The sequence below is a fragment of the Athene noctua genome, unplaced genomic scaffold (assembly GCF_965140245.1).
Source record: "Athene noctua unplaced genomic scaffold, bAthNoc1.hap1.1 HAP1_HAP1_scaffold_34, whole genome shotgun sequence".
In the NCBI taxonomy this organism is placed as follows: Eukaryota; Metazoa; Chordata; class Aves; order Strigiformes; family Strigidae; genus Athene; species Athene noctua.
This window is the reverse complement of record NW_027437537.1, coordinates 162,841-173,641: the sequence shown is the minus strand read 5'-3', so window position 1 is coordinate 173,641 and position 10,801 is coordinate 162,841.

The following is a 10,801-nucleotide window of genomic DNA, read 5'->3' as shown; positions in this document are numbered from 1 at the left end:
GCCCGCACCCGCTCCCGCAGGCCTGGGGCGCCTGCCTGGTGCTGCCAGCACAGCACGAGGGGCCCTGTTCTGCCAAGTGCTTCTCCCCCGATGGCATCTTGCACTGCAAACGAGAGACAAAGCTCGTCACCTTCAGCAGAACTGCTCAAGAGGCGCCTGCTCTGCCCGGGGGCTGTGCCGGTGCTGCCACCAATGCCAGGGACTGTCCTGGGGCAGACGAGTGACACCGGGGGCATCTCTGTGTGCTCCTGCTCTGCGGGCAGGGCAGTGACCTCTCCGCCATGAGCAGGCAGGAGCTGGGAAGGCAGGAAAGCGGTTCCTGGCCTCGCCGCGATGGCGGCACGAGGGTGGGGGTGTGGCAGGTCGGGAGCGGTGTCCCCCTCCGGCAGATCCCCCTCTGCGATGGGGGTCCCATCCGGTGCCCCCACCTGCTGTGATGCTGCTCTAGTGGGGTCACAGTGACTCCCTGGTGACATCGCAGGGCTCTTGGGCACCAAAGTGGGAAAAAAAAGCCCCATTTGGCAAGTGTGCTGTGCCCAGCGCTGGGCTGCCCAGTACGGGACAGACGTGGACATACTGGAGAGTCCAGCACAGGGCCACAGCGATGCCGAGAGGAGAGGAAGTGCGGAGAGAGCTGATGCTCAGGGGGGGTTACGTGCCTTGGCCGCACGCAGGACAAAACCTCCAGGGAGTTTTTCTCAACTCTCTCCATTGCCGGGCAGATCCAGAACCGACTCGAATCAAATCGAATGGTGCCGTTGGAAAGGGCCCACAATGCCCATCGAGTGCCACGGCCTGTGCCCGTCAGGGCTGACTGAAAGTCCAAACTACTCACCTTGCCCCGACGGCTCCTCTCCTTCCTCTGGCTTCTCGAGCGCCCGGCCAAAGCGCTGCCCTCCTCGGGGCAGGGCAGTGCCTGAGCTCTGCGACACGTGCAGGCAGGAGCTGGGAAGGCAGGAAAGCGGTTCCTGGCCTGGCCGCGATGGCAGCCCCAGCCGGTGCGCAGCAGCCTGCCTGAAGCTGTGGAGCTCCTGCCCTGGGCGGCTGCTTTTATACTGGGGACCAGCGGCGAGGGGGCGTGATGCGGGGCCAGGGGCTGTGACGTCACAGAGGTGTCCCCGCCGCGGGGCTGTGACATCACAGAGGTGTCCCCGCCGCGGGGCTGTGACCTCACAGAGGTGTCACTGTGACGCACGTGCCACCACCCCGCGTGTCTCTGTGTGGGGGCTGGACTCTGCGCCGCGAGCGACAGCGGCCATCTCCTCGGCCTCGGGCTCCTGGGACCGCCCGGCTCAGCACCCTCCAGCGCCGAGAGGAACGGGGCTGCTCGGGGCTGGGGGGGCCGCTCGGGGCCGGCGGTGGCAGGGCCCCCCCAGGCAGGTCCCTGTGCTCCGCGGTTCTGGAGATGGTGGCAGCGAGTGGCAGCACCGGAGCCACCTCAGGCCGCTGCGGGGAAGCCCCGGGCCCCGGCGGGACCTGGGCACCTCCCGACAATAGAAATAAAAGATTAAAATAATCAGGCGAGCTGTGTGCCAGGTTCCCATCGTGCTTTATCAGAAAGGCTTGGCCTCAGCTGGGACGTGGGAGCCTGAATTTGGGCCCCAGGGCCTGTGCTCTGACGGTCCCCATCTGTGCTGGGTTGCATTTGATTTGGACCCAAAGACCCCAAAACGTGGCGGGAGGAGCTCCCTGAGAGGAGCAGGGAGCTGCACGCTGTGCTGCTCCGCGGTTATTGCGGGCTGGAGCTCCACGGCATGGGATTCACAGGCCGAAAAGAGGGGGGAAAGGAGCAGTGCTGATCCTCAGGAGGCGTCTTCTGGCAGAAAGCACCGAAAGACACCTGAGATTAAGCAAACAAACAAACAAGTCTCGCTGACTCTTCGTTTGGAACAAACGGCAAACCTGGCGGAGCCAGCAGGGTCCCCCCAGCCCTTTGGTCTCCCCCCACCTCTGGGTGGGCGCTGTCTTCAGGCAGGATGCAGAGGGGCGGGCGGGCCAGCGCAGGGGGCACCTTATTGCCCCCAGTTACCCTTGGGGGGCACATCCGCTCCCCGCATTTCCTACCTCATCTGCAAGGAGAAATTCATCCTCTACGGTGCAAGCGGTTGGATCCGTGGGGCTGAGCCACAAGTCCTTCATCCAATGAACAGCAAAGCAAGCAGAAGAAAAAAAAAGAATTATCTATCTCGCCTTGGGCAGAGAGATTACCAAATGGCCATGTCCTGACCCAGCACTGGCAGCTACCAAGGTGCAATCAGGGCTGACACAGCGGATTTGTTCCCATCTAGGTGTGAAAGCCGGGGCCAGCGGCTGGCAGGTGAGATCCACCGGGGTGTTGGGGTCTCACCAAAGCAACAAACTCCTCTGCTGCTGGCAAAGACATTTAATGACGTTTCCCCCTGTGCCCCCAGCTGTAAGACTCGCTCTCCCCTTTTATTGCCCTAAAGGGCACATCCCTGGCAAAAATGCCTCCCACTCTTTAAACAGACCTTGAACGTCAATCTGCAGGTTTCACCCTGCTCTAGACACCAGCTGGGCAAACCATAACTCAACAGCTCCCTCAGCAAAAGGGAAGGCGACACACGTGACAATTGCTCCCCTCACTTCTACAGGCCTTGCAGGTACCGGCCCCGTGGCTGCAGAGCCACCAAGTAGAAAGCCACAAAAAAGGGACGTTAATTTTGCGGCAAAAATACTGCTGAGGGCGTGCAGCGATCGGGGCGCTGGGGCAGAGCGCAGGAGGTTGGGGGTAGCGAGAAGAGGACCGTGATTTTCAGCCTCAGCCTCCCCCAGTAGCGCCTGAAGGGCTTCTGGGAGTGTTTGTCACAGGAGGGACGGCGTCCTCCTCAGCGGGGCACGGGGGCACGTACCCAGGCGTCGCAGCAGAGCCAGGGCGCCGTGCCGAAGGCCAGCACGGGGAGGAAGGTCACGATCTGCAGCACCGCACGGACAGCTCCGGGTCCCCTGGGCTGTCACCGGCCAGGCTCCCTCCTGCCGGGGGCAAGGACCCGAGTGAAGCTGCTCGGGGGCGTCTCACGGCGGGACAGTCCCAGCGACCCGCTCTCCCTGCGGGCAGGACACCTCACCCCACGGCGGAGGAGCTGAACCCTCCCCACCGGGTTTTGATTCCTCGAGTGCCATCAGCAAACGTGGCTCAGACACCCGCCCCTGGCCCTGGCAGGACCAGATGTGCTGGGGATGACGTCTCAGGAGGTTCTCAATTTTAGCAGAACCTGCTCAAAAGGGATTTGTCCCCTGCAAAGCAAAGCACAGCACTGGGAAAATGCTGGACTTTCTGCCACCTCGATGTGCAAAGGTGAAGCGTCACGGGAAAATACTCCTGGAATTTGCATCCCTTCCAACGCACCGTGAAAAGTGGGGGAGAAGTGGATTATTGCTAACGAATCCATCCAAACAGGGAGTGGAAGGGGATTCCAGTTCCCTCTGAAACACCAGAGAGGGGCTTGGGAAGGACAGGAGAGGGTGGCATGGGACAGGCCAAGGGAAACAAAGCCCCCGGGGCTGGAGCGTCCTCAGGAGCCCTTGCTCAAAAGGCGGCGCAGCTTCCCCCAGAAATGGCACAAGAACCCCAATGCCGAGGGCTCCCCCAGACCAACCCCCCATAACCCCCATATCCCCTCAGACCCCCATATCACCCCCAAAATTACTATACCCCCAAACCTCCTCGATATCCCCCAAATCACCCCAAAACCTCCCCATATTACCCCAAACCCTCCCATATGCCCCCAAATCCCCCCTAAACCCTCCATAGCTCCCCAGATCCCCACAAATCACCTCAAACCCCCCCCTATAATCCCCAAACACCCATATCCTTTCAAAATACCGCTTATATCCCCGATAATCCCCAAAGCACATTTCCCCGAAACCAACCCATTACCCCAAATCACTCCAAACCCCCATATTCCCCCAAATCACGCTAAAACACAACCATATCCCCCATATTATCCCAAAACCACACGTATCCTGCCAAACCACCCCAAAACGCCCACATCCCCTAAATCACCCCCAAACCTCCCCACAACCACCAAACCTCCCTATAGCACCCCAATCCCACTGATCCCCTCCAAACATCCTCTATATCCCACAAACCATCCCAAACCCCCATCCCCTGAATCACCCCAAAATCCCTCCCCATATCCCCCAAAATCTCCCATATCACCCCAAATACTCCCAAATCTCCTGAAAACCTGCCCCTATCCCCGCAACGCCCCATATTCCCACAAATCACCCCAAAATCCCCATATCTGTTAAACCCTCCATATCCCACCAAACCACACCAAACCCCCCCATATTCCCCAAAATCACCCCCCATCTCCCCCATACCCCCCAAAAACCCCCAAATCAACCCCCATAATCTCCCAAATCACACCAAAAATTCCCCATATACCCCCATATCCCCATATCACCCCAAAGCACATAATAACCCCCAAAATGCCCCAAAACACCCCCATATTCCCTCACACCCCCCATACCACCCCCAAACCTCCTCATATCTCTGCAAATCCCCCCTAAATCTCCCATATCACCCCAAATACTCCCAAATCACCTCAAAACCCGCCCATATTGTCCCAAACCCCACATATCCCCCAATAGCACCACATCCCGTTAAACCCTCCATATCCCACAAAACCACACCAAAACCCCCCATATTCCCCAAAAACACCCCCCCATCTCCCCAACACCCCCAATATCCATCCAAATCACACCAAAATCCCCCACATGCCCCAAATCACCCCCAAAATTCTCCACATCCCCATATCACCCCAAAACACATAATAACCCCCAAATCACCCCAAAACACCCCCATATTCCCTCACACCCCCCCAAATCACCCCAAACCTCCTCTATATGCCCCAAATATCCTCAAAACCTCCCCATATCCCCCAAACCCCCGTATCCCCCTAAATCCTCCCTAAACCACATACATCTCCCCAAATCACCTCAAACCCTCCCCCTATCACTGCCAACCCCCCCGATCCTGTTGGGGAGTGAAGTTCCAATACCCCGGCGGTGCCACTGTCCTGGGCACTTGCCCGTGCTGTCCCACACCCCCAGCCTCTCAGAATTCTCCAGCCTTGGGGTAGATCTCTGGGTGATTCTCTTCAATAGCTGCTTAACCCTGAACACAGCCTGAACCCTGCAGGAACACGCGGGCTCCCAGCAGGAAGATGACAGTGTCAGGCTCAGCATTCCGAGGGTGTTCACAACTCCCCAAATTCTCAAACACAACTGTGAGTAGCCTCAGGACCGACGACTTCATCGCGCCATCAATCAGTGTGACGCAGTTCAGCCAAACGAAAAATCCTAATCCGACTCCCACGGGTGGTCAACAGCAGCACGGGGACTACATACAGCAAGTGAGGAGAGGGAATTTTAAGGCGCCAAGCGACGGACATTGTGCCCAGCAATTGATCAGCCAATGTAATGAATGCTTCTAGCAAAGGGCTATGACACCCTGACCCGATCTGCCGTTATCTCGACCCTGCGAGCCCCTCGCTGGGCCCCAAAATAAAACAGTAACAGAAAGTACCAACGGGTGATGCCCAAGGCGACTGCTCAGCACCCACCGACCGATACCCAGCCCGCTCCCGGCCAGCGACCCCGACAGAACGCAGATCCTGCCACTGCAAAGCTGGAAGCAGGAGAGAACGCACCTGCTGTATATCCTGAGCATAACGTCACGGGAGGGGGAACACTCCAATGGCCACTCTGGGCCTGGCACTCCGGCTCTGCCCCTCCCAGCTCGAGAACAGTAACTCTATCCCAGCTGAAACCAGGACACTCTTGTAGCAGATTAAAGCTCCTCTCTGAGTGCGGGAGAGAACTGGACACGGGCGAGCAAGCGCCTCAGGTGACCGCCAGGGAGAGACGGGGCAGGCTGGAGTGTTTCTGTCGGGACCAAAGCAGAAGGCCCGGGGGCTGTGCCGGGGTGTGTGAACCCTCTGGGACGAGCCTGAGGGTACAGGAAGGTCCTGAGGGGACATGATGGGGGCTGGGGGCACTCCGAGAGCAGCCATGGCCCATGGTCCCCACCCCCCGCAGCGGAACCCTGCCCCACCCGGCCTGGGTGACGGGTCACTATGTGACCCCCCTTGGTGACACGTCTCCGTGTCACCCCCGGCACCGTATCTGAGCAGCGCAGCCCCGCAGGCTCTGACAAGACGGGGAAGGGACAGGGCGGGAGCGCAGTGAGGACACTCCTGAGCACAGCCCACGTCTTCCCCACCGCCCCCGGCGTTTAAGCTGAACCCCTCCACGGTCCCTCAACCACTTTCCTCCATTTGTGAGGATGGCAGAGGATGGCCCCCCAGTGCCCTCCAGTCCCCTCCCAGCACCCTTCTGGTGACCCCCATCCCCCTCCCAGTTCCTCCCAGTACTCCCAAGACCACCTGGAGTGCCTCCCTGTTGGAGAACGGCTTGCAGAGAGCAAGGCCGTGGGTCTGTGCAGGAGCTGGTCACAGCCGCCTGAGGTAAACAGAGGAAAAACCCCGGGTACAGTTATGCTGACAACAGACTGTTATGTTAACAGAGAGAGAAACTGAGGTACACAACGGCCTTGATGGTAAAAACAACCTTGGGAAAGGAGGCAGGCCAGAAGAGGGAAGATGTTGTGACATGTCTGAGATGCCACAAGGGGCTGGGATTTTATAATGTGGCCTTTTACATGTACCCAATAGATCTGTGAGTAGTGTGCATGGTTAGTGTAGAGCGCTTATATAAGGGGTGATTTCTCTCAATAAAGTTGAAGCTTGCTCTATCGTTCACGTTGAATCGGCTGCTTGCTTCCTCCGCCCGCCGCACCTCCCAGCACTGCTACTGGAGTTAGTCAGGGCTGACACGCTCAGGGTACACCTGAGGCAGCAGCATCTGCTGAGGGGGCACACATCGAGGCGGGGGTACCCCTGGGGTACCCCTGGGACCCTCAGGGACCCCAAATCACCCCTGTGGCCTCTCCAAACACCATTTACACCCTCCCCCCCTGCCCTGGTCCCTCCAAAACCCCCTTACCCCCCGCCCAGATCCCACTGGCCCCCATTTTTCCCCCAAGAACCTACCGGCCTCCCCTTCTCCCCCTCCTCCTCCAGGCCGTGGGGCACCTGATGGGGAACGGCTGCACCTCCTCCTCTGCCCCTCGGCGTCAGGAGCTGAACACCAGCTGGGTCCCCGCTGCCCGCGCAGCCTCTGCACCCGCTCACAGCCGTGATGCTCCTCCTGCTCGGAGCGCAGGAGGGATCTGCCCCAAGGAAATACCCAAGAAATGGGCTTGTTTTAAGAAATCCCGTGGCCGTGAGCGTCTGGGCAGCACGGTGTTGGGGAACGTCACCCCTTGGCTCCAGCTCCGCTCTGCAACAAACAGATGAAGTTTGTGGTTGAACTGACGTTTGCAGGGGTTACACTCAGAGCTTTAGTGCCTCCTCCCCTTCTCCCTCTTCTCCCGGTGGTCCCCACACCCCTCCTCCCCGGCTCCTTTCCCACGGCCCCGACCACCTCTGTCCCTGCTCCAAAGGCCGCTGCTGAAATCAGCTGTTCCATACCCGGGTCAGGCTTTTCCTGGCGGGGATCAACCCACCACAGCCGGGCGCCTTCTCTCCCCGGGGAAGGCACAAACCAAAGCAATCCTACCGGGAACGACCAGAGCACCAGGAGGAAAGGGTCTCTGAAATTTAGTGACGTCTGAAAATCTCGACGACGTCTCTGTCCCCAAAATGAACAGCCATGGCCCATGGTCCCCACCCCCCGCAGCGGAACCCTGCCCCACCTGGCCTGGGTGACGGGTCACTATGTGACCCCCCTTGGTGACACGTCTCCGTGTCACCCCCGGCACCGTATCTGAGCAGCGCAGCCCCGCAGGGTCTGACAAGACGGGGAAGGGACAGGGCTCAGGGAGTTTCCCAGCTCATCGAATTGATTTATGGGCAAGGTCTCACGCCAGGTCACAGGGCCAGACAGCTGTCTCTGTGACCCTGTTACCTGGCCTGCACACAAGGGAAGATCAGGAGAGAGATAGGTATATATTTAGCATAAACACGTTCAGTCCAATCCCTACTAATCCAATGGCTGTCAGCTATAAAATAGACAGGATTGATCTAAGGATTGACTCTGGCTTGGGCCTATTGTCCAGGCCCGAGCACTTCCATCTGTTCTCTTGCCTATACGTAAGGAAAAATAAGGAGATCTATATATTCAGGACAAACATATTTAGTACAATAGCTGTTAGCACAATGGTTGTCAGCTGTCAAACACACAGGATCCATCTAGAGGCCACTCTGGCAGCGATGGCCTTTACAAAGGGCGCGTGGAGCGACCGCTCAGCTCAACACCCGCAGAGCAGCAACCGCAGCCCCGCGGCCGAGCCGCCCTCTGCGCTCGCCGACAGCCCCCGGTGCCGAGGGCCGGGCGGGGCAGGGGATGGAGAGGCCCCGGTCCCGGCCCCTCGGCGGCCCCGGCACGGTTCCGGCCCGCGGCCCCGGCCTCCTGCTCCGACGCCTTCTCGCTGAGCCCCAACAGGCCGCGGCGGCCCGGCTCCGGCAGCTCCTCACCCAGCGCCATCGCGGCGCCGCCCGCCGGCCCCGCTGCCCCCGGCCCCGCCGGGAAATGGCGGCTGCCCCCGCCCGCCGCCACCGCCCGCCCCAGGGCGCCCCCCCGCTCCCAGGGGCCGCCGCGGCGCGCGGGGCACGCTGGGAATTGTAGTTCCGGGGCGGCCGCAGCCGGCGGCGGGGGCGGCCCGGGGACTACAACTCCCGCCGGGCCTCGTCCGCCCAGAGTCGTGGCGGCGGGAGCGGAGCGACGGCCCCGAGCGACCCGGGACGGGGCCGGGGCGGGGTCCCTCAGGCCGCCGTTCCCGGAGGAAATGGGGCTGCCGGCCCCGCCGCTCCGCTCAGGCCGGTCCCCGCGGCGGCGGCGGCGGCGGCAGCCGCGGAGGTTCCCACCGGGGCCGGCGCCGGCGGGGGGGGTCGCGGGCAGCGGCGGCGGCGGGGGGACGCAGGACGCTGAGCCCCGGGCGCCGGCGGGGGAGCGGGGCGGGGCGGGTCTCTCGGTGCCGGCGGCGGCGAACCGGCCGCCTTTGCCGGGCGGAAGCCGCGTCCCGGCCCCGCGCCGAGAACCGCCCCCCGCCGGCCCCGCAGCCCCGGCGCCGGGAGGGGGGAGCGGAGAAACCGCCCCCCCCGCGCCCGGCGCCCTCCGCGGGAGCGAAGCGCCGCTCCGTCCTGCCCCCCCCGGCCCCCGCCGCCCGCGGCCCCCCCGCGGGCACCCCCGGGAGGAGGGCGCCTCGCCCGGCCGCTGCGCGGGAGCAGCCGCTCGGGGTGAGTACAGCGGGACCCCGGAGCGGCGGGAGCTTCGGGCGGGAAACGGGAAAAAAAAGAGAAAAGCGGCTTCCCCCCCCCGCCGCGGCCCCGCGGCCTGTCCGGTGTCTCGTGGTGCTGAATGCCCGGGGAGCTGAAGCGGGGGGAGCGGCGGTTCGGGGCGGGAAGGCACCGTCCTTCAGCCCGCCCGGGGGAGCAGCGGCCCCGGCGGATGGGGCCGGGTTAATCCCGTTCTGCCTCTCGCTGCAGATCCGAGCCCTGAGGGATCTCCAGCGGGGCCGTTAGTGACAAAGGGCTTCGGGTGGGTCCCGGCGTGAGCCCGGGGCTGCCGGGACAGCCCTAACGTCAGCTGCTCTGCTGCCAGAGGGCCGGGGCACCGGGAGCAGCTCCCCGTCCCCACCCCGGCACGGGCTGGACAGCTGCGGGGGGAAGAAGCCGTTTGGTGGGTGAATCCCATCGCTAAGGGCAGACAGAGCCCGAGAGACAAACTGCCTGGGCTGCTGCTCCTGCCGCAGCTTGGGGCAGAGTTTGTCTAATTTTTTACGGCATCGCAAAACGTTTATGGCATCAGAGTCTAAGTAAGAGCTTGAATTTACTTCTAGAATTTAAAAGCCCAGAGGACAGGAATAACAAAATCCCTGCCGATGTCGCTGTGACAGCGGGATATATCTTTTCCCGTTGGTGATCCAAAACACCACCACGAGAGTATTTCACTCTGGTCAAAAGTGCAAATGGCTCTGTGCTCCGTCCCTGCGCAGCAGAGCTCCGTTCCCAGCTTGGGGAGGGACAGACGCTCCCTCTCAAGGCCCCAGGGTCAGACGCAGCCCTGCCTGGCTGGGTGCTGGGCGTATCGCTGCCCAGGCTTCAGCCGCTCACGGACCGAGGCTCAACTTGCACTTCAGACCCTAAAAACCAGGCACTTCTGAAGCTTCCAGCGAAGGCGAAGCTCAGAACGTGGTGTCTGTCCACAAGCTCGGCAGCATTTGTGCCCCAGACAAGTGAATTTAGCAGCGTACTCCCCTAGTACGCATCACTTGGGCCGTGTAGGGTTTTCTAAAAATGTTCTCCTTCGTGTTTGTGAGCACACAGAGGGGTTTTGGGGGGGAATTTGCCGTGTCTGACAGACTTCTCATTAAGCCTACAGCTGTGTTAATTGTGTGTGAGTCTCTGGCTGGAAGGAGCCAAGGGAAAACAATTCAGACAACAGCAGTTTTATCGATTATTTGCAGAGTGTCCTGTTACCATTTCCAGTTCCAGACAGCTGAGGTCCAGAGGGAGTGGAAAACACCATCCACAGGAGTTGGCAGGTGTTTGTGTTCTGAAAGGCTCAGTCCACCTTAAAACCAGTTTCATTTCCAACAAAACTGAGGGAAGGAGAAGCCACAGGGGATATTGCAAACAGGCGTGTGACCTCACAGAGAAGCTCCGGGAAGCGTTTGGAGCTTGACAGCAAGGTTAGCGGCAGAGCAGGAAAAGCA